A 24,072-nucleotide genomic window follows, 5' to 3' on the forward strand; every position below is an offset into this window, starting at 1 on the left:
TTGGCAGGTTATCCCTGCTCTGCTATGGGTTCCCTTCCTCCTGAAGAAAGGATGGGGGAGGGGCAGGGGACAATGTTCTCAAAGGAAGCTGTTGGAGTGTGTGTCCATTTCTGTTGGCTGACAAAACCCTCTTCCCTCCACATGATCACAAATTCAGCAACCCCGTGAAGGGTCCTGGGGTGCCTGCAATAAGCATCCCTTCTGGCCCCTCCGTCCATATGCACATGGCCCCCACAGGAAAACTAGCCTTTTCCGTAACAGTGCCAGCCACCAACCACCATGTCACAGGGTAAAACAAATACAAGGCCCCTCCAGGAGCATCTGGGAAGGCTTTCTAGGGGAGGAGGTATTGGTACTGGGCCCAGAAGAATGACGGGGAGTAATGCTGGGGGAAGAGAATTCCTGGCAGAAGGGACAGCGTGAGCAAAGGCACAGAGGTGTGACAGTGCAGGGCGAGTGGCATATGGTGGGGGGGCGGGAAATGGTGCACTGGAGAGGCTGGCCCAAGCCCTAAATGGATTAAGATATTCAAATGGCTTAGCTTTGGAAAGGCTATGGTGTCCACCCCTCAGATGTAATTCAGAATTGAAGCTGTATTCAACCACACGTATAAGGAATACCCACAACATTGTTTTTGTCCATATGCGTTTTTATCAAATACCCAAGTCTTTCATGCTGGTCCCCAAAGCATGCATTTGGTCTGTCTACTGGGCAGTCCAGCTCAGGTGGAGGCTTTGAGGACCATACTGATGGGCTGGGCAGGTAGCCCATTCAGTTCTGGACAGGGGAGTGGCCTGGTGAACAGTGAACACAGAGTCACAGGGTGATAACCAAGAGCCCCCAAGTACTTAGTCTAAGCCTCAGGTTTCTTATCTATAAAATGGGGATAACAGTAGTAGCTTAATAAAAGGATTGGTAGAATTAAATGAAATATGTAAACTAGTGCATAGTAGGGAGCCTTGGTGGCACATGGTTAAAGTGCTCAGCTGCTAACTGAAAGGTCAGCAATTTGAACCCACCAGTCACTCTGTGGGAGAAAAATGTGGCAGTCTGCTCCCGTAAAGGTTACATCCTTGAAAACCCTGTGGGGTAGTTCTGCTCTGTCCTATAGGGTCACTATGAGACTAAAATTGACTCAACAGCAATGGGGTCTCAAAGGGTGGAATCACGGCCCACTGGGTCTCAAAGGATGGGTTACAGACTCCTAGGTTTCAAAGAGTCAGATCTTTAACTTGGTTCTGGAGTGTGGGACTGCTGTTCACAAGTGCCAGGGGGATGGGGCTGTATCTGCTGCCCAAAGCTGAGGGGTGGGGCTGCCATGCCCAAAGGGCAGAAGAACGGGGCCTGCCAGGGCCAAGGGGGGTATGGTCGCCACTCAGAGGGACTAGAAGAATGGGGCCACCCAAAGGTGAGGGACCTGAGTACTACCAAAAAAAGAAAAGCAGGGAGCAGAGTATGTCCTTTGGACCTGGGATCCTTGTGCTGAGAACCTCCTAGACCTAAGGGAAGATTGATGCCAAGACACATGAAGGTCTCCAAGGGACACGAGGCCCATGGATGTTGAAAGGAGACAAGAACCTTCCCCCAGAGCCAACAGAGAGAGAAAGCCTTCGCCTAGAGCTGGTGTCCTGAATTCTGACTTATAGCCTTCTAAACTGTGAGAAAAATAAATGTGCTTGTTAAAGCCATCCACTTGTGGTATTTCTTTTATAGCAGCACTAGATAACTGCATAACTCACTCAACAAATCCATATTAAGTCCTACTATGTTCCAGTTCTCTTCTGTATATAGGGTCGCTATGAGTCACAATTGACTGGATAGCACCCAACATGTGCCAGACACTGTTCTAGGCTCTTGAGATATCCCACCAGAGAAAACAAAAATCTCTTCCCAAGAGAGATAGTGTGGTGGGTGTCCATGAGTGTGGTGGGGTGTCCATGAATTTGGGCTTGGGAACAATGCTGCCTGGGGTCGAATTATTAGCTGTGTGATCTTAAGTGAGTTACTTAGCCTCTCAGTGCCTAAGCCTTCTTATGAGTAAAGTATAGACTTGGGGGAAAGTGATGTAACGCATACAAGGTGCCCCAAGCAGTACCTGGCACATAGTAAGCACTCAATAAATGATAACCGAAAAAACCAAACCCATCGCCATGGAGTGGATTCCAACTCATAGCGACCCTACAGGACAGGGCGGAGTGGCCCCACGGGGTTTCCAAAGGTGGATTCAAACTGCGACCTTCTGGTTAATGGCTGAATGGTTTAACCACTGCACCATCAGGACTCCCAATAAATGATAAAAACCCAGTTAAGGTCTTAAAAGGTCAGCAGGTTTGCCATAACCTCCCCATCGCCTACCCTCCTCGGGATGCCAAAGCCGGTGAGCCTGGGCAGCAGCGCCCCCTCCTGGCTACCGAGAGAAGGGTTCCTCGCAGACACTCATCGGGCCCTCCCTGTCCTTTTCATCTGGGAGGACTTGAAGCCTCACATCACCCTGAGAGTTCCAGCTTATAGAGCGGTTCTCCGGTGCCAGGCTCTGCGCGCACCCTTTGCCCGGCCGGGATCGTTTCACCTAATTCTCAAACAACCCCCTGGGGCAGACACGGTTACCGTCCCTTTTTCACCAATGGGGAAACTGAGGATCGGGGAGATAGAGACCCTTGCTCCACGCCACGCAGCGAGAGATCGGCGGGGCGTGAAGCGTTGCCCCAATCACTGCGGCGTGTGCGCGCCGGTGTGCGCGCCTGTTTTGTGAGCGTGTGCGCGCCCCGAGACCAGCCCCGGGGAGCCGGGAGAGCGGCGGGAGAGCGGGGAGGAGGGTTGGCCGGCCGGCTCCGCGGGACGGACGGGCGGGCGGGGCTTGGGCCCGGCCCTCGCCCCACCCGCCAGCCCCGCCCGCAGGCTGCGGGGGGGAGAAGGCGGCAACCCTGGGCGCGGGGACTCGCCGGGCGGCGAGGAGCGCGGAGCCGGAGTCAGACGCTGCCGCCGCCACTGCCACCTGCGCGGCCTTCAGCAAGGTAGGGCGGCCCGGCGCTGCGCCTTCGCGGTCTGTGCGATGGGGGCGTCGGGCGGGACGTGCGTGCTGCGCACCCCCAGCAGCAGCGCCGGGGGAGGGATGCTGGGGCTCGGCACGCCGCTGCGGGCCCGACGGGGCGCGAGGCACCCCGGCTTCCAGTCCCTCCGTGTGACCTTGCACAAAGCACTGCTCGCCTCCAGGCTTCAGTTTCCACCCTTGGGAAAGCGGGCGCAGTGGTGGCTCGCTCCTGGCCGGGTTGTTGGCAGCGGCAGCCCCCAAGTCTGGCCTCCCGACGGTCGGGACCCAGATGGGCACTGTCTGCACCGCGCACCCCTCCCTCCCCCAGTGAGGGCCGCTCGCCCAGGGCTCGGCCAGCGGGCGCTGACAGGCCCTCGTGTGGCTCCGGAGCCCCGCGGCACCCGTATCGGGACCTTCCCTCCCCTTGGCTGAGTGACCTGCTGGGCTTCAGCATAGCGACCCGGGAAGCGGTGGGGACGCTGGGCAGAGCAGAAACCCCAGCCCCCTGCCCGCCTGGGCTTGCGGGTTGGGGCGGTTAGAGTCTGTCTGCCAAGACCAGCTTTCCCTTATGGGGTTGGGGGACCTGGGCTGGAGGTGGCCTCCAAACCCACAGCTACAAACCTGCGAGGACCGTACCCACCGCCTGGACTTAGGGAATGGTGTAGGACGGCCCCATCCCCTTCCCCATTCTGGTCAGGTGCTAGCGCCCAGCCCTGTATCCCAGCCTTGGCTCATAGCCACGCATGGACCAAAAGCAGCCACAGCGCAGAGACACTGTGTCTGCCTGGGCTTGGAGCGTGGGGCAGAACACGTGTCTGAGGGAGTGTGGCCCCAGGCTCTGGGTAAAGAAGACCTCCAGCATCTGGCCTGGCCCTTCCAGAACATAACATCCCCTCTGGAAGGTCTTGCAGCCTGATTGTACACTGGGAGCTCTCCAGCCCTGAAGGCAGCTTCCACATCCAGCCAGTCTGCTTTCCAGTCACTGCCCCTCGACTGGTTCTGCTCTGGGCACACAGTGTCTGACCTCCCTCCCCACCATGGGCAGTGATCAGATCCCTTAAATCTGTCCACCTCCAGGCTGAACAGCCCCAGGTTAAGCACTGTGTCTCCCGTCAGAGCCAAAGGGAGGAGAAGTGGGGAGAGGGAGCTGAAGTGGCTGAGGTCTGCCCCAGAGCTGGCTGTGGGGCCTCCTCTAAGCCTGGGGCCCGTCCTGAATCTACCTGTGCCTAAAGACATCGATGTACTGCCCCTTAGCTGTCTGGATGGAGAGGAGGACACACAGCCCGTCTAGGCCTGCCCTGTCCACGGTCCTCATCCTCCCTCTCCAGTCCACTTGCCCTGATTGAGGGAGTGGGCCTACTGGTCTCCGTTGTCCTCCTCACGACCTGCCTCTCACCCAGGGGCTTCTTACAGCCAAAGCAAGGGAAAGGCAATCTAGGAAGGGAGGAACCACCTGGGAAGGGGGGACCACTTGGGCAGGTGGTAAGCTCAGCGTCATCAGGGGTCTGCAAGCAGAGGCTGGATGAGCACTTGTTGAGGGTGACCAACCCTTGACCCCAAGTTACTGAGATTCTAGGGCTCAAGCAGGGTGACCACGACCTTGTTCTCCAGCCATGGTGGAGGCTGCACAGGCCTTGGGGCTAGACCACAAATGGGTGTTGTTATACCCTTGTAAAAGCAGACTAAGTATACATGCTGTCACTCAAGTGTAGCTCCAACACACAGGCTTAAGTGCTACCTAAGTCTCCTGTCATCCCTTCACATGTATCATCTTGACCCCATTTTCCTGCTCAGCTAGTCCAAGCCATTTTAGCCTGATTTAGGGGCATGGCCCCTATAGTAATAATTTGAGAAGGCACCATGGAATTATGGAATGTCTGCGCTGAAAGGAATCTTAAGAAATCATCTCACCCAACCCCTCATTTTAAAGATAGTTATCCCCTCCCCTCAGAGGGGCCATGACTTGGCAGAAGTCATAGGGCAAACCAGCAACCGAGCCCACAAGCTCTGATTCTAAGACCATACATCAAATGAAAAGTTTGTGTTTTTTCCTATAAAACTAGCAAAAATAAATATAAAAGGGTAAAATCCTATGCTGGCAAAGCTGTAGGTATTCACTCACGTTTTTTAGTTTTGCAGAGCAATCTGGCAGCTTGTTAAAAAAGTTCATGAAAATGACCCTATCTGCCCTTTTCTCCTGGGTTCTACCTTGGGGACTTTGCCCTGAAGAAGAAACTCTAGAGAGAGATGTGTATAGTGCTGTTACTTATAAGAAGTTACAGTGAAGAAGTTTTCAGTGTTTTATTTGAGGTCTAATAGGCATTTCATTTGAAAAGTACAGCTTAAAAGCTAGTGACAGCAAAGATTACATTGCCAGAGTCTGGCCAGCGTAGGAAGCAATGTGGTCCAGAGGAAGAGCCCCACTGGATGACCTTGGGTCAATCCCTTCCCCTCTCTGGACCTCACTTTTCCCATCTGTGAAATGGGGGCAGACTCAGAGATGGCTGAATTCTTTCAGCTCTGACAACCCGTGTTCTAGACATGGCAATTATAACTGAAGCCTTTTATTGGAAGGATCGGTGTTCCAGCCGTGCTCCCCCGTCATTAAATGAATCCTTTTAAAGGCAGGCTGCTAACCGAAAGGTTGACTGTTCAAACCCACCAGCTGCTCGCAGGAGAAAGATGTGGCAGTCTGCTCCCACATGGGGAAAGGCAAGGCCTCACCCAGTGTCTCTCAGCCTTGGCAACCCTATGGGGCTGTCCTGTAGGGTTGCTATGAGTTGGAATCGACTCACGGCAGTGGGTTGTTGTTTTTAGAGACAGGCAGCTAGCTTTCTTCCTGGGAAGGGGTTTCAGCCGTAAACTTTTGCTATTTCCAAATAGCCAGAAGCTGGCTTGTTTTATAGCTTGGTGTGTTTTTGTTTTTGTTTCTCTACCAAATCTCAGAGGACAGGTTTTTCAGGAGGACCAGAAAGTAATTCAGCAGAACTGTTTATTTGTTTTAAGCCTGTAGTCTGTGCCTTCCCTCCTTCAGAACAGATTGGAGGTGCTCTGCAGTCACAGGGCCTGTCTGAAGGGCCAGGAGTAGGTGACTTCACTTCTGTGGGCAGACGTTTATTGGATTCCTACTATATACAGGGCCCTGAGGTACATCCCCAGGTCCCACAGGTTGCTGTGGGAAATATATTAGGTTAAAACATGTAAAATGGCCAATATCCAACTGTTTTTGACTTACAAAAAATGGTACTTTCATTTGGTTCAGCCTAACTAGAAAAAGATATAAAGAGCAATGTGTTCATTCCTGTAATTGAGAAATGGGCAAGGTGGTGTGGGGACTAAAGTGTGATTATAAGCTTGGGGAGGTCAAGGGGGAGGGATGCAGGAACATGGTTTTTGCAGAAGTTGATTACCAGGTCTTTCTTCTGAGGTACCTCCGGATGGACTTGAACCTCCAAACTTTCAGTTAGTAGCTGAGGACATTTGCACTACCCAGAGATCCTAATAATAATAATACCAAACCAAACCCATTGCCGTGAAGTCGATGCCAACTCATGGCGACCCTATAGGACAGAGTAGAACTGCCTCATAGGGTTTCCAAGAAGCACCTGGTGGATTCGAACTGCTGACCTTTTGGTTAGCAGCTATAGCGCTTAACCACTACGCCACCAGGGTTTCCAATAATAATAATAGCTTTTATTGAGTACTTAAGGAATCCTGGTGGCACAACGATTAAGTGCTGGGCTGCTAACTGAAAGGTTGGTGCTTTGAACCTGGTGACCTGCTCCCATAAAGATTACAGCCTAGGAAACCCTATGGGGCAGTTAGTTATACTCTGCCCTATGGGGTTGTTATGTGTCGGAATCGATTCGACAGCAACGGGTTTTTAGTGGTTTTATCTTTCATTTAAGAAAACAACTGTACAGAGAAGCTAAGTAGCTTGCCGAAACACAGTCACACAGAGAAGCTGGGGCTTTTAGTCAAGGGTGGTAGGGAGCTATGGACGGCTTTTGAGCAATGTTAGCATGATTCCTTGAGGGGGGGATTGGAGGCAGGGGAATGCTGTGGGAATAGTCCAGGCCTGAGGTAACGAGGTGGGTGAATGTGGGGGCAGAAGTCCGACAGAGCTTGATGGTAGGGCTTGGGCGATGAGTCCTAGGCCAGGCAAATAGGAAGAGGAAGCCAGAAGTTTATTTGTTTAACAAACACTTACATAGCATTTCTTATGTGCCAGGAACAGTAAGATTTTACATATATTAACCCAAGAATCCTCATAACAACCTGTAAAGTAAGTACTATTACTATTCCCATTTTTTAAAATGGGTATATTTTATTTACGTAAATAACAGCTCAATAAAGTTAATTTACAAAGAAAGTATATCTATTTTTTCCTTTATAAATATTTGATGAAAATCTAGAACTTAGAAAAAGGCAGAAAATAAATTACCCATATCTTCTCCTTTCCTCATCTCAGATAATATAAAGATTTTAGTGTATGTCTTAGTCATCCAGTGCTGCTATAACAGAAAAACCGCAAGTGGGTGGTTTTAACAAAGAGAAGTTTATTCTCTCGCAGTCCAGTGGGCTAGAAGTCCGAGTTCAGGGCCCCGGCTCCAGGGGAATGCTTTCTGTCTCTGTGGGCTCTGGAGGAAGGTCCTCGTCATCAGTCTTCCCGTGGTGTGGGAGAATATCTAAGCACAGGTCCAAAGGACACACTCTGCTCCCAGCACTGCTTTCTTGGTGGTGTGAAGCACCCCCCCTCCACTACTCACTTCTCTCTTTTATATCTCAAAAAAGACTGACTTAAGACAAAACCTAATCTTGTAGATCTCATTAATATAGCTGCCACTAATCCATCTCATTACATCATAAAGATAAGACTTACAACATATAGGAAAATCACATAAAATGGTGGATAATCATACAATACTGGGAATCAGGACCTAGCCAAGTTGGCAGGTATTTTGGGGGGACACAATTCAATCCATGACACTGTATTTACTTTTGGTCTCTTTTCTATTATTATCCTATTTTATAGATGAAAACACTGAGCCCCACAGTGACTGGCAACATATACTTGAGCCCATGTCATCTGGCTCCAGTGTCCAGGGTCTTAATCACCATGTCATGCTGCATAGGGGGTTCCACTGAGACACATCCCCCCACCCTTTCCACCCCTTCGTCCTCTCACACTCCCATCCCTCCTACCTCTACCACCATTTCATAGATGGGGAAAGGCAGGACCTTGCCCAGTGTCTCTCAGCCAGCATGGAGCTGATATGTGAATTCTCATTCAAATAAGAAGAAATAGGGAACCGAGAACTTGTGCTGGGTTGATGTGACAGCTGCTTCCAGCCTGGCCTGGAGCCTGGAGCTTGCAGGGGACTGGTAGGTGGCATGACCCTCCCACAGGGAATGCTGGGGATTGCCAGGGTAGGCCTGTGTTCCTTGGGTCCAAGGGTCTCAGCCATCTAGCTAGCCCTGAGTGGGAGGTGGCCAGGTGATGGAGAGAGAGAGTCTGGGGTTTTGCCAAGGCTGTGGGCCCCCTGGGACATGTCTCCTGTACACTGACTGTGTGTTTATTTCTAGCCCTGGTGCCAGCAAACTCCTGGGGCCGCATCTGCTGCCAGGGAGGGAGCTCTGGCTTTCGGCCCCAGCTCAACCGCTGGGTGGCTTTGGGCCAGGGTCTTTCCCTCCCCACCTGCAAAGTGGCATCATAATGGTACTAGCTGCAAATGAAGTCAGACGTGCATGGAAGTGCTTGCACAGGGCGTGGCATGTGGGAAGTACTCAATAAATGGCCAACTACTGTTGTTATTCCTAAGGCCGCCTCAGGGTGTTGGCCCAGGCTGGGGGATTGAGTCCACCCCAGCCAGAGCCCCCTCCTGCACCCTTCACCTTCACAACTGGCCAGGTGGGGCCCAGCCAGTGCAGAAGGAAACGGAAATGAACCTCAGGCAGTGGTTTGAAATCCAAGATTGCAGACAACAAGGGAACAGTGGAAAGACAGAACCCGCGCCTCTGAGGTGGGAGAGCTTGGTCCGAAGCCTGACCCGGCCACTGATGTGTGCTATAGGCGAGTCCTGTCCCTTCTCTATGCCTCAGTGTGTTCATCCATAAAATGGGAGAATATTCCCTGCTCTGATAATCAGAATGTTCTTCACCCCAGCGACCATCGACCATCGAGCTCTTTCTATGGCTAGGAATTGTAGAGAAAGATAAGCCAGACCATTGCTGCCTTTCAGGGCTCACAGCCTGGTGGGAAAGCTTGACTGCTGTGAAAGGGAAGCTCAGGAGCTGTGAGCACTCAGAGGAGGGGCGTGTAGCCCCTTGGTGTGTGGTGAGAGTGGGGGTCAGGGAAGGCTCCTTGGAGAAGGTGATGCCTGAGCTGGATTATTGTTGGGGTCTGGAGTCGCTCGGACAAGAAAGGGGAGGAAAACAAAGAGAGGACATTAGACAAGTTACTCTACCTCTCTGAGCCTCAGTTTCTTCGTCTATAATATGGGGGTAATAAATACGTGCTCTGCCTAGTTTACAGGGTTGTTGTGAGGCTCAAAATCTGATAGAGGTTATGGAAGCACTTTGTTGTTGTATGCCATTGAGTGAATTCCAACTCACAGTGACCCTGTAGGACAGAGTAGTATTGCCCCATAGGGTTTATCTTTAAGGGAGCTTATTGGCTGTAATCTTTACGGGAGCAGATCGCCAGGTGTTTTCTTCCGTGGACCACTGGTAGGTTTGAACTGCTGACCTTTTGCTTAGCAGCCAAGCACTTTAACCACTGTGCCACCAGAGATCCTTGGAAGCACTTTATGAACTGTAAATGATAAGCATCTGTTCATTGTTGCTTTATTGTGATTTCTCAAACCTCCTGGGTGTTAGGGAAATACCAGGCCAGTGTCTGGGTCAGGAGAACTTCTGGTCTGTTTTGAAAGGCCTGCAATCAAATCCAGCAAGGACAGGGTGCCATTAACCTCACACTCTTGATTTAAGGGCTTGAAAGTATTTCTGTGCCAGGGTGTGGCTTAGCTTGGAAGGTTCTGGGAGGGAGCGCCCTGAAGGCAGCCATGATCCAGTCACAGCCATGAAAGAGGGGATACTTCAGAAGCCTACAGTGCCCAACCCAGGGCAGAGGCCTGGGTGCTCTGGGGTGCACAACAAAGAAGGGTGGGATCAAGCTTCCAGGGACCTGACTGAGGGACCATAGGTACCTGTCAGGTGCGGGATGGAGGATGAGGGTGCACCATGGGGTCCCTGAGAATGAGGGCAAGTCAGTCAGTGTGGAGAGAGGTCTGTGATGGGTTGGTGACTGAAAAGCAAGTAACAGAGCAGAATGTATGGAATGAGTCTGCTTGGGTTTGAATGTGAGAAAAGAATATATCTACACATTTGGGAGTAAAGAAAAATATCCAGACAGATACACATTGAGCTGTTAACCCTGATTATCACTAAGTGATAGAATTTGATTTTGTTTTCTTTTGTCTTTTCTGCATTTTGAAAAATTTTTAAATTAATATTTGATTTTGTTGGAAACCCTGGTGGTGTAGTGGTTAAAACCTATGCCTACTAACCAAAAAGTTGGCAGTTCAAATCCACCAGGCACTCCTCGGAAACCCTATGGGGCAGTTCTCCCCTGTCTTGCAGAGTTGCTGTGAGTCAGAATCGACTCTGTGGCAACGGGTTCGTTGTTGGTTGGAAGGTGAAAGAAAGTTTACACAGCAAATTATGTTCCCATTTAACAATTTGTACACCAGTTATTCATTGATATTGGGTACATTTTTCACAATGTGTCATCAGTTTCATTTACTCTGCTCTCATTGTACTATGTCCAGTACTCTGGCTTCCCTGCCTCCTTACCTTCTCATCTTTGCTTTAGAGTAATTTTTGACCATTTGGTCTCCTATAGATGATTTTTCTTAAAGAAGCTCATTACTCACCAGTGATATTCTTTATTTTATAAGCCAATCTGTTATTAACTAAAAGGTAATGTCAAGGGATAATTTCAGTTGTAGGTTTAAAAGTGTAACTCAGGGAAATAATCTTGGGAAGTCCTCTAGTTTCAAATGGTCCAGTAAGTGTGGACTTCTTAAGAATTTGAATTCTGTTCCACATTTCTCTCCCATTCTATAGGGATCTGTCTGTGGCCTTGATCAGAACCGTCGGGAGTGGTAGCCAGGCACCATCCAGTTCTTCTGGTCTCAGAGTAGATGAGGCCGTGGTTCATATCAACTCTTAGTCCTTTAGACTACTTTCTTCTCTAAGTCTTTGGTTTCCTTCTTTCTCTTTTGATCCAGATGTGCATTTTGAAATTTTTATATGCAACAGCCATTTTACTTATATAAGGATTTTGAAGCTAAATACATATATATACATGTTATAACTGCAATGCAGATAGTATAATATCTGGGCCAGTCTGACATCACCAGGCTTGGGTGGGAGGGCTTGAGAAAGGAGGCACACACAGCATGGGAACCTGGGGAGGCCTGGCTGACACCCAGTGCTGGCCTTGCAGAGAAGTTGGAGAAGTGCTTGAGGGCAGGGTCCAGAGATGGCTTCATGCAGGCATCACACTGGAGGAGAAGTGACAGGGGACCTCTGAAGGACAGCTCTAGGAGTCTTTCCTGGGACAGTCAGCATCGTGACCAGGCTGCCCCAGTAGGAACATGGGGTCAGAGCCAGAGAGGGAGAGTCCTGCTGGTGTTTGAGCACTCTCTGAGCAGGTCTGGGACAGAGGGGACAGGGCCAGTGGGGTGCAGGTTGGGGTTTTGCCAGATGCTGTGGAAAAAAGCATGGCGAGGGATCTCAGTGTGTTGACAAGAGTGAGGTATGGGCCACGGAGCTGGCAGGAGGGAAGAGAGTGAAGACAGAGGGGCAGATGTCTGGGAGAGGGCTTCAGATGCAGTGATGCTTTGGGGCTCCAGGTCAATGTCAGGCCTCAGCCCACACATCCCCCCCAGGGGTGTGCAGTCTTGATTCTTCATCCTTGAGGCTCTCACAGAGCCTCCAGCCTCTTTGGGAAGGAAGTGAAGAAGCTGAGCTCCTGCCCACTCCACTGAGGGCAAGGCATCCTCTGCTGGGAGGGAGATGGGCCATTATTTTATAATCCATTAAGAAAGAAAAAATGGCAAGCAATTAAACTGATTGTAAGCTGCATCCCAGCTTCCGAGATGTTAAAATATAAAAAACTGTGTCTCAGGACCAATAAAATATGACACGTTGAAGACTCCACACTAGACTCTCAGTATATATTCACTCATTTAATCCTGACAGAAACCTCCTGGGTAGATATTCTTACCCTCTTACTGCAGATAAGGAAACAGGACCCAGATGTTAAATAGCTTTCACCAGGCCACACAGCCAGCAAGAGGCAGAGCTGGATTTTGAACCCTGCTGTAGCTTAGATCTCAGTGCTTTTCCACATGCGGTCCCAGAGAGAAAAGGCTCCAGAGTCCTGGCTTCTGGAAAGAAGAGAATGTCCATACTGCAGCATAAACATGCGCCAGCTCAGAAGGGCCCCGGTGGACTGGTCATTAAATGCTTAATGCTGTGAGCTAGCTGAGGAGGTGTGGAGGCAGGCCGGGAGGATAATGGGCAGGGAGGAGCTTTGACAGCCGCTGTCTGGGACCTTAGCCTCACACTTGTTATGACCATGACCAGGAGCAGCCTGGCCTGTGGCCTGTCCTCAAGAAAAGCCACAGGACCTGCCCCACACAGGTCTGTGGCCTTGCCTAGACAGGCCCATTCATTCATTCCCTAAAAAGTTATTTTTCAATGGGTCCTTTGTGCATGTATCGATGACTTTCCTTATGTGAAGCACAGGCCTCAGTGCTAGGGAAATAGCATGGAGCAAAACAGACACAGGCCCTGCCCTTGTAGGCAGTAGTCATCGAGTCTCACCAAACTTGGGGCAGATGCCTGGAGGAGAGGAGAAAGAGCGTGCAGAGTGGAAACATGCCTCCTCCAGGGTCACTGTGGAAGGCTCTTCTAGGGAAAGGACTTTTGAGCTGAGCTCTGAAGGATGAGTAGTGGGGAACCAGGTTAGGGTGGGAGGGGAGCACACCTGGCAGGAGAAACAGCCTGTGCAAAGGCCCTGAGGCTAGAGCAAATGGGCCTTGAAGGAATTAAAAGCACTGTGCTCTGCAGCTCTGGTCCCAGGGCAGGAAGGCTGGAGAAGTGGTGTGGGCTGATTCTGTAGGCCTGGCTCAAGGGTCAGGGAGTGGCATGCTTTAGATTTGCATTTTTAGAAGATCGAGGGCAGAATGGTTGGCTGGGATACTAGGCAGGAAGCTGAGACTAAATGACCAGGTGAGAGAGGATGGTAGTAGCAGTAGAAATGGAATAAGCAAATGGTTTTAGGAGATGGGGTGGGGCCAGGGTGAGACTTGTGATGATATGGTTTGGTGGGGAGGAAGGGAGGCCACTTGGAGGACCCCCGGGTTCTGGCTTGCCCAGCAGTGCCCTTCACCAGGCCTGACTTGCAAAGGGCGGGGTGCTGGTGGGGTCGAGCCTTCACCCCATTGAACCCTCCTGCCCTGGGCTGGTTTTTGTTCACTTTTCCCCCAGCAGTGCTGACATATCCAGGATCATCCAGTTTTGGGGTTTTGCCAGATCTGTGGAAAAAAGCATGGCGAGGAATTTCAGGGCATTGACAAGAGTGCGGTATGGGCCATGGAGCTGGTGGAAGGGAAGAGAGTGAAGACGGAGGGGCAGATGTCTGGGACAGGGCAGAGGAGTGCAGTGGCTCAGTGTTCTCACAGGGATGAAGACCTCGGGAGTGAACAGCCCAGGCCTGTGGGAACGAGAAACAGGCATCCACGGTCGGTGGATGTTGTGTGCCCAGACACCAGTCCGGGGCTGGTCTTTCAGAAAAGCTCCGTTCAAATGTGGTGGTAAATTTGGGCACCGCTGAGTGGGCAATGTCATCCCGAGGGGGTCTCTGGTTGTGCGCTCCAGGGCTCTCTTCTTGGGCCCGAACCCGTTTTTTTTTTTTTTTTTAATCCAGGGGGTTACTGATGAAGGGCTGCAGATGACAGAAAGCTGAAGGTGGGGAGGGTGTGCTCAGCAAGAGAAGCTGGAATTAGTGACTTTGAAAACAGGTGGACCATTCTTACAGGATGGCATAGTTCAGGGTGTGACCAGGAAAAAGGGTCAAGTACAGGAGGTCATTGGGGCTGAGGTGGTCCTTGTACAGAGGGGACACTGAGGCTCGAAGAGGTCATGGGACTTGCCTGAGGTCACACAGCTGGAAAGTGACTGTCCTTGTATGGTTTTCTATGTTGTGGGTTCTAGATCCCAGAGGGCAGCTCCTTTCCTGGGTCTGCCTTTGGGAATGAGAACTTGGTGCCGCTGAGTCTGCAGCTTGGGCTGGGAGTCAGGAGGCCTGGGAGGGGAATCGTGGCCCACTAGGGGATGGCTGATGTGTGTGGGAAGACTCCCTGGAGAGGGAGCATTGGTCTAAGCTGAGCCCCGCAGCTCTGGACATATAGCGTGATGAGGAGGCAGCAATAGGCAAAGGAAGCAACGCCCACAAAGGGCTGACGATGAGGAAACATACAGAGCCTATCTGGGGTGCAGTAAATGTATGGTCTGGTTTGGCTTAATCATAAGGGGCATAGTCTAAGATATTGGCCGGATACCAAGAGTAGGAGGTGGAGGCGGCCAGCCTTGGCAGGAGGAGTGTTTTATCACTGACGTTGATTAGAATTGCCGGCACACCATGACAAGAAAAAGTCAGACCTCTATTTGGTTTTATTATTGTGTTTAAGTTCTCTATGGAAAACGTACCCCCTTATTGCCCGCACCCAGGCTGACCGCTCACCTCCCTCCCTCCCTTCTCCCCTCACTCTCTCCTCACCATCACACCGCTCCCCCACTTTTGGTACCTCCTCACCCCCATTCCCACCAGATGTGGCTTTGAATGTAGGACTGAGGAATTTGATCCCACAGGAAGGCTTTGGAATAGGAGATACTGCCATGTAATGGTAGCCAAGTAGGGGCACAGTTTGCACTCAACTAACTGAGCTAAAGGTTGGCAGTTTGAACCCACTCAGCGGTACCACAGAAGAAAGTCCGGGTGATCCGATTCCTTTAAGATTATAGCCAAGAAAACCCTATGGAGCAGTTCTACTCTGTAACACATGGAGTTGCCATGAGGCAGAATTGGCTCAACGGCAAAGAGTGTGGTATGGTCTGGGGGTCCGAGATGAGAAGGACAGCCTGGGGGAAGCAGAAAAGACCTGGGAAAGGGGGAGGATCAGGGTGGGGCGAATAGGGTTTTAGAGACAGCAGCCGGATTTCAGAGCCATTGGCACAGAAAGCCCAGGACCCATGTGCCAGCTATCCACTGCTAGGACAGGCCCTGGCTGGCACACCCTGGGACCTGTTGGCCGGCAGGAGCTCTGAGTCCTGCGGTGCCCAGGGCTGTGGCTGGTGGTCAGTGGCAGAATCCTTGAGCCCCAGGAGCACTCCAGATCCCAGCCCCCTAATTAGGACCTTCCAGAGTATAAGGACAGCAGTAATAGCCTTCAGGGGTTACTTCCCAGCCTGCCAATGGCAGCGGGACCTCATGGACACTCAAGTGACAGCCCAAGAGCTAGATTTGCTAGTCCCATTTTACAGATGAGGAAACCAGGACTTCTGAGTGAAGCAGAGTGGCTCCCAGGAAACATGGCCCGCTGCCTGCTTTCAGCCAGCATTAACCTGACTAGTCCAGAGTAATTCATCCTGACTGGATTTGCAGATTTTATTAACCAGTTTTAACTAAACTATACCAATGTAATATCCATTGCCGTTGAGCTGATTCTGACTCAGAGTGACCTTATAGGACAGAGTAGAGCTTCCACATAAAGTTTCCAAGGCTATAATCTTTATGGAAGCTGTCACTTCTTTCTCCCTCAGAGCAGCTTATGGGTTCGAACCGCCGACTTTTCAGTTAGCAGCTGAGCGCTTAAACGCTGCACCACCAGGGATCCTTTTAACTAAACTAACCCTCACAAAATGGGCAAGTGGTTTTAAAAGTTTCTTGCAAAAAAAGCTGTGGGTTGTTAGTAATTCTAGTAATGCTGGCACATTCAGACAAGAAAATGGGAGAACTGACAGTTAAATTCCCAGCATGGTTGCTTTATCGGCCACAAGACAAAGAGAAAACAATGACAAGCTAATCAAGTCTGACAGTAAGTCAGCCCAAGCCTTTTTTTGACTTGGGGGGGACACTATTTAAAATATATCTATATGGAAAAAGTTTTACAGTACTGGTTAATGATGACTCTCGCTCTCTGTATATGCTATGCCTTTAGGCTACTGATGATGGTTACCCAAAAAAAACCCATTGCCATAGAGTCGTTTCTGACTCACAGTGATACTGTGGGACAGAGCACAACTGCCCCATAGGGTTTCCAAGGCTGTAATTCTTTGTGGAAGCAGACTGCCACATCTTTCTCCCACAGAGTGACCAGTGGGTTCCCACCACCAACCTTTTGATCAGCAACCAAGTGCTTTAACCACTGGGCACCCAGGGCTCCTCTGATGATGGTTACTTGTAGATAATACAGGGAAACCAGTGAGAGCCGAACTCAGCGGGACTGCCTTGTTTTTTCAAGTCTCGCAAGTTTTCCGCCTTTGACAGGGTGCAATCTTAACACTTTTCTATTGTTCTCTATCAGTAGAAAATATTTGAGTTTTCCTTCTGTGGCTGGTTTCTGCCTTACTAGATTCCAGCTTTTGCTGGTGTTAATCCATAAAATACTGTGGGGCAAACTGAATTTCTATCTTTTTGGAAGGAGTGAATGATCAAAACAGTTTGGAGCCCACTGCTGTACCTCCTGGCCTTTTCCATTCTGCTGCCACCCCTAATGCACCACCAGGCTTCTGATCAAGCTTTGCTCAGGTGGGGTGTGATTTCTCCACTTTTCTACCTATCCCCAGGTTAGAGACCCATGGCTACCTCTGGTCCCACAGAGCCTGGTACATGAGTGAGGAGGGCTGTCTCTGACTAGGGATTTGGAAAATGGAGTTGAGTTGATGTGCTCCAGCTGACCCTTCATGGTGAGGCTGCTGGTGCTCTGTGGGTTTTCTACCTGAGGCCTGCCCCGTCTCCTGGCCCTGAGGAGCCCCGTCTTTCCCAGCCTAAACCACTCTGGAGAAACACAGCCTACTTTTAAAGAGCTGAGCCCCAACACCAGGTATGATGAATGACCTCTGACCTCCCCCTTCCAAGGCCTTTCCTCCCCAGCCATCCATGGAATTTGTCCCTTGGAAAATGAGTTTCCACTGTTACTTACAACAACACAGATAAGGAACAAAAATATTTGGTGCTGTTTCCAGGCACAGGATAAAAGGAAACTTTGTTCCGTGTCTTGGAGGACAGCCCTGGGCTGAGAGGCCAGAGACCTGGATCCTGTTCCTGGCTGTGCCCTGTGTGGGTGGCCCCTGGCATGCTGACTCAGTTTCCCCTTCTGGGCCCCATGATCTCTCAGGGTCTAGCCTGTGCTACTTTTCTGGGATTCCTCTGGGGACCTGCTCTCCTGGGTGATTCTCAGCCCCTATCTGGAGAGTTTGAATATGGTCTGGGCTCCAAACTGGGTGAGGGATGGTGACGAGTTGGAGCATTATGAGGAGAAGATGGGAAACTGAGTCACGCAAGAACCTCCCCAACCTGGAGCAGAGCTTTCACAGGGGCACATAGTCAGGGGCCTCAGCTCCCTGAAGGGTTGTCTCGTGCAGAGGCATCGGATGTGGTTTGTGAGCTCCAAGGATAAAGACACACCAGTGGGGAAATTGTAGATTTCCGTTTGGTAGAAGGAAGGAAGGAAGCCTGTAACGGTTGAGCTCTTCTGTCCCTGGAAGGGGTGAGCTGCCCATGACCAGAATGGTACGTGGTGTGGAAAGGAGGACAGAGAACTGACTCTGGGCAATGCTGGGGTATTGTAGCTGTCTCTTGCTCCCAGATATAATAAGACCATGTGAGAGAGGGCATTAGGGGTCTGGCTAAGAATTAGCTGAGCTTTAGATTCTAAGTCAGCACTCAGGGTGGGGAAGGACACTAGGCTATTTGAGTTTTTATTAGGCTAAGGGGTATTGGTAGGTGCCAGCACAGATTCCCCCCAAATCTTTAGGTATTGCCACTTTGAGAAGAAATAGAGGAACATGGGTGCTGTGTACTCTGGAGGAATCTCTAAGCCCCTGTTTGAAGTCCTTACTCATTGTTGCTAAATTTTCATTTAAATCCAGTAATACAGGTAAACAGCTTAGAACTGTGCCTGACTCAGAGTGAGTACTCAATAAAAATTACTTTTACTTATTCTGAATTTACTTATTTAACAATACTTATTTTGTGTTTACCATGCACCGGGCAGTGTTCTAAGTGCTTGAGAATATTAACTCACTTATCATCATCCCCATTTTACAGAGGAGAATACCTGAGGCCTAGAGATGTTGACTGACCTGCTCACATTCTCCTGTTAGAGTGTGGTGGGGCAGCAGGCAGCCTCTCAACCTGATCATAGCATGTAATAATAAGCAGAGCACCTTGGCCTCTGTTCTCCCTTCAGAGCCTCCCTAAAGCCTCAGGAGGGTGACAGAACGGGGCCACTCGTTCTTAATGTGTGGATTGGGGCACTGGGCCCAGAGAGGGAATGGTTTGCACAGGGTCACGTAGTGAGTGTGGGCAAAGCAGCACTGGAGTTGGCCTTTGGTCTCAGAATATCTGTGCATTCACCCTCTCCAGAGCAAGGCTCCTGGCTGAAGCCCAAGTTGGAGACAGCACTGGTTAGTGAGGGGACTGTTCCCTCAGGAGTTCTTCCTTCACCGGGAGTAGCTGGAGCAAGCTTAGATAGGACATCCTGCCAGAGGGAAGTCTGTTCAAGGAGCCGCCCTTCCGCTTGGGAGGAGGTTGTCCAGGCTGAAGGCCATGTTCTGCACATGTTCTGAAGAAGGAAGGCGAGGCTCTAGGCTTGAGGGGAAAATGGCAGGGCGTCCTCATCCCACAGGGCCCAATCTCTGGAGGCCTAGGCAGGGAAGGCCCTGACGAGCTAGGAGTGTGAAAGTGCCAACAGTCATGGGGGAACAACCTGGCCTCCTCCTCAAGCCCGGAAGCCTCCTCAGGAACCAATTCCAAGTCCATGGGTCAGGAAGGGCTAGAAAGGAATGGGAGCGCCACAGGAAACCATCGTGGAAGCAGAGATGGCGCCCACTGAAGGAGTGCAGGAAAGCTCTCCAGTGATACCTAGGTGCTGCTGTTTCTTTTTAAATTTTGAGTTCATAGTAGGCTACTCCATTCTTGAATGTTTTTGCTTGCATGTATTAATGAAGAGTGTATGTCCAGTGTTAAAATATCATACTAAATGGAAACGGCCATACTTTAGGTCCATAGGAGACTAACAAAAATAGCTAACACATGGCTGTCCCCATGCCGGGCACTATTCCCAGGAATTTTACATGAATACACTCACAGAATCCTTACAACTCCGCTATAAGGTGGGGCCTATTACTGACCCCAGTTTACAGATGAGGAAACTGAGGCACAGAGAAGTTTAGTATCTTTCCCCGAATAACTCAGTGAGGGCTTAAGCCAGGCGATGGACCAAGATGCCTGACCCTAGTCTGTGCCCATCTATTGAGAACTTACTACGTCCAAGGCTAAGCATCTGCTCAGCTCTCTCCTTGCCTCATCTCCCAGCAACCCAGCCAGAGGTTGATGCACGCATGGTGCCAAGACTTAGAGAAGGTGAGTGGGTCTAGATTCGTATCCGGGTCTGCCTGGCTCCGAAGCGTGTTCTTAGCCCCCTGCACAGTGCTGCTTGCTGAAGTTGTCATGGGAACACTCACCAGGTTCTTGAGTGCTGGTCTTAGAGCCCAGATGTATGTTTGAATGTAAAGAAATGTTTGACTATAAACGTAAGAATATTTGAGAGAAAGGAAGCAAGGGATCATAGCCCCTGCTGGCCTGAGTTGGGAAGGGGTTGTGTGCTCACGGCTCCACCACTCTGAGCCCAGCGCCACTTGCTGCAGCTTTGAAATGGGGATAACTCTACCCAGTCCATGAACAGTGAATGGGATGGACTTTGTAAATCATGGAGGAGTGGGTCTCAAAATGTGGTCCCCAGACGAGCGGCATCATCGTCACCTGTCGGCTTGTTAGAAATGCAGATTCTCAGGCTTTACCCCAGACCTACGAATCAGAAGCTCTGGGGTGAGGCCCACAATCTGGGTTTTAACAGTTAAGGCCCTCCAGGTGATTCTGATTCACTCTTAGTTTGGAGATCCACTGCCCGAGCATCTTGCAAACATATGTAAATGAGATGCGGTCTCCAATAATAGCAACCTGTCTTGGGGCAGATGTACCTCTTCAGACTGGGGCACTGACATCTTTCCCGTGCTCCTTTTGTCCTCACAAACCTGGCTGCTGGTACTCAGAATTTGAGCAGGAGAATCCCTTGGGCCTGTTGCCCACTTCTCCTTGGGGCTCCTGCCCTGGCTGGTCTACAGCCCAGCTTGAAGGAACGATGGGCAGAGCTCAGGGAGGCTGGGAACAGGGAGAAGGTGGCCTGGTGTCCTCCCCTGCCCATTGCCACATACCCCATCTGGGGAGTTGATTAAGGCAGAGCAGCAGCACTTCATCTTTGTGTAGGTAAACAGGTGAGGGAGGGGCAGAGGGGAATTGCTCATCCCCCTCCTGCATGTGGAGCCCAGCTCGGAAAACTGTGGGGCTGTCTCTGCGTCTGCAGGGCCTCAGTCATACGGATTCTTTTCATCGTAAATGAGCTGGGTGATAGAAGGAAACTATTTTCTAATTAAAAAAAAAAGCTGCTGAGATGTGGCACAGGAATGAGCCTACAGGGTCAGGGTCCCCCCTGTTCCTCTTCATAGAGCTGAGATTTGTAGCAGCAGCTGGAACCCTGACTTCTGGTCAGCAGAGCCAAAGCTCTGTGTGCTTCTCTCTATTCTGGCGCCCAGGATGCCATCCCTCATACATCATGCTCCACCTCCCCAGCCCACACAAGGCCTCAGAGGCCTCCTCTTCCTTCTCCTCCTCCTCACAGGGCTCTGGCAGCCCTTCTGGCCAATCGGAGCTGGGCATGAAAGGAAACCCCTTGTTCTTTCTTCCTTAGGTACAAGCCCAAAGTGGAGGAGAGAAAATACTTTCCGAGGCCAGATGTTCTCACTACGTCGTTGCAGAGGCTAAAATCACTTCAGCTCTGACCATGCCATGTCCCTGGTCACAACCTTCCACCACTCTCCATTGTCTGCAGCAACAGCTCCCTGGGCTGTTGCTGAGAGCCCTCACCTGCCTGCCTTTCCAGCTGCAAATCTCCTTAGCTAGTTGCCGTGGGATCGATTCTGACTCCGAGTAGGACTGTGCTCCACTGGGTTTTCAGTGGCAGGTGTTTGGAAGTAGATCGCCAGGTCTTTCTTCCGAGATGCCTTTGTTGGATTCAGACCCCCAGCCTAACACCAGCCTTTCAGTTCACAGCAGAGCATGTTAACCTTCTGCCCTACCTAGAAATTCCCAACCCTAATTGCTCCCGGCATTTGCCCCAATGCCAGCCCAACTGGACTTGGTGTGCCTCTATTTCCCTCACCACCCCGCCATGGTCCCCCGCCCCCTCCGTGCATCACGCAGGGTGGGTCCTCCAGGCGTTGCCAAGCGCAGCAACTTCCTCCTGGAACGCCCTTGTTTCACTTCTGCGTTGTGGTTGCTCTACTCAGCTTTAAGCCTTAGCTCAGACACCTCTTCCCAGAAGCCCTCCCTGGCTCCCCAGGTTTTGATCTCTCTGCTAAAGCCTGCAGCTTCAGGCCGCCTTTGCCATCATTCTGAGCTCTGTTCACACTGATCTGAGCTCGCTGCTTACAGGCCGGCCTTTGCCATCATTCTGAGCTCCTGAGGGGCAGACGCCCCATCAGGGTCATCCTTGTCTCTCAACAGCCCAGAGAGGGCACCAGTGGCACTGGTAGAACTGATGCTGGACTCCAGGTTCCTGCAACAGGGAGGCAGAAGGGTGGTTTGTGGTCTGTGTCAGGGACCCACTGCCTATAGACTGTACAGATTCCTAGCCGGGTGCCCACCCCCAGGGCTGCTTCCCACTCACTGTGTGACTTTGAGCAAGCTACTCTCTGCTCTGGGCCTCAGTTTACCTCTCTGTCCAAAGACAGATCTAGAGGCTCTGTGCCAGGGAGCAGGTGGTGAGCAGAAAGTGAAGCTGCCAGATTTTCGGCCTCATAGAGGCCTTTGACCCTTGTCTCCCGAAACTCCCAGATAAGGAGATTGTGGGGTAATAAATCTGCCTGGAGTTTTGGTCAGGGCTTGATGTGGGAAATAAATAGGAAGAAATTCTGTTATGTGTCTCCAGAGAGTCAAGACTGGAATAGCTGACAGGCACACAGCTCCGCCACCTTCATGGGTCCCATGCGGTGTCTGCCGCATGCCGGCCATACAGCCCTCAGTGGATCATCTTCACAGGTGGGCGGGGTGGAGTATTACCATTTTATAGGTGGAAAAACAGAAAACCAAAGAGGGATAGGATTTGCCTAAGGGCACACAGCAAATGATTGTCAGATTTAAGACTTGAGCCTGGCCAGCACACTTGCTGTTAAAGTATCAGTCCTGGCCCCTTGGCTTCTAGTACCCAGAGGAGGGATTTGGGAGAGGCTGGTGGCTGGAGAAGGAGGTATAAACCAGGAGCCAGGTTGCTCTCCCCCGTGTACCTGCCTGTGGGATCTGGTCTGTATATGGACAAAGCAGAAGGGAAGGACCATTTTGGGCTGACGTTGCTATGGATGGTTGGATGGATGGATGGATGGATGCCTGGATGGATGGATGGATGGGTATGTAGGTGAATGGATTGATGCATGTATATATGGGTGGATGGATGGATGGATGGACGGACGGATAGAGAGATGTATGGAGGGAAGGAAGACAGAAGGAAGGAGGGAGAAACACAGGGAGAAAGAAAGGAACTCCACCAGCTGAACTACTTTGTACCAGACATGCATGTGCTTGGTATTTTACATACATTATCTCATTTAATCCTTCTCAAGATCCCATGAGTTAGATATTATGGTAACCCTTTTACAGACTAGAATGCTGAGGCTCAGAGACATTTAGCAATGAGGATCCAGGATTTAAACATGGTACTTCCTCTTTTCTCCGCACTTGGCTACCTCCCTAGATATCCAGATGAGCACCTCATAGGAAGGAGAGACTGCTCAGGCTGCTGAGCCAAGAAGGCTCCGTGGAGATGTGATCCATTCACCAGATCTACCATTTGAGCTGAGCCCAGGAAGGTGGATGAGAGGAAGGGGCGTTCTAGGAGATCAGCTAAGTGCATGTTCTTATCTGAGCTGAATTGGTTTTAGGCAGAGAGAATGGGGTGTGAGCAAAGATGGGGGAGTCTGAAAAAATATGATGCACTGAGGGCAGAGCTTTGAAGGAGTCCTGGTGGTGCAAAGATTAAGCACTCGCTGCTAACAGAAATGTTGGCAGTTTGAACTCATCTAGCAGCTCAGCAGGAGAAAGACCTAGTGATTTGTCTCCATAAAGATTACAGCTTAGAAATCCGTATGGGACAGTTCTACTGTGTCACACGGGGGTCACTGTAAGTCTCTCTAACAAGGGAGAGCAGATAAACCAGTTTGGCTCAGAGGGCAGGTCTGTAGAGGTGAAGAGGAAGAGATAGGGGAAGGCCAGGGCCTCAAAACCCAAGGCAGCAGAGGGCTTTCTCCTGAGGACAGAGTGGAGCCTTCAGGGAAAAGGGTCAGATCCAGGATGGATGGGAGGGGTGGGAGGAAGGAGGCTGCGGTGCTGCGGGGACAGGATAGGAGACCTGGAGGTAGAGTGGGGGAGAAACCAAGTCAAGACCCTCACTGAGAGACAAGGCACCGAGGCTTCGGTGGCGCTTGAGGGAGGGCAGGAGTTGATCAGACATCTTGGGAGGGGCCCTGGGCCTGGGCAGTGTCAGATGACAGGAGGAGGTGCTCCCCCAGCCTAATTGCATCAGGAGGAAAGAGGCTCTCTGACTTAATCAGCCTTTCTGTATTTCCTGTGGGCC

The 24,072-nt window shown here is 50.9% G+C and overlaps 1 protein-coding gene across 3 annotated transcripts in view; it reads left to right on the forward strand.

Moving 5' to 3' along the window:
• The first annotated feature begins 2,914 nt into the window (after positions 1-2,914).
• CORO2A (coronin 2A) overlaps positions 2,915-24,072 on the forward strand; it is a 75,161-nt gene continuing 54,003 nt past the window's right edge. The window contains exon 1 of one of the 3 annotated variants that reach the window (XM_003407574.4): positions 2,915-3,014. The gene's annotated coding sequence lies outside the window, so the exon portion shown is untranslated. Of the gene's footprint in view, positions 3,015-22,145; positions 23,342-24,072 lie in introns of those variants that run through there. The other 2 variants (XM_064291687.1, XM_064291686.1) reach the window with 2 other exon arrangements.

The sequence above is a fragment of the Loxodonta africana genome, chromosome 9 (assembly GCF_030014295.1).
Source record: "Loxodonta africana isolate mLoxAfr1 chromosome 9, mLoxAfr1.hap2, whole genome shotgun sequence".
Lineage (NCBI taxonomy): Eukaryota > Metazoa > Chordata > Mammalia > Proboscidea > Elephantidae > Loxodonta > Loxodonta africana.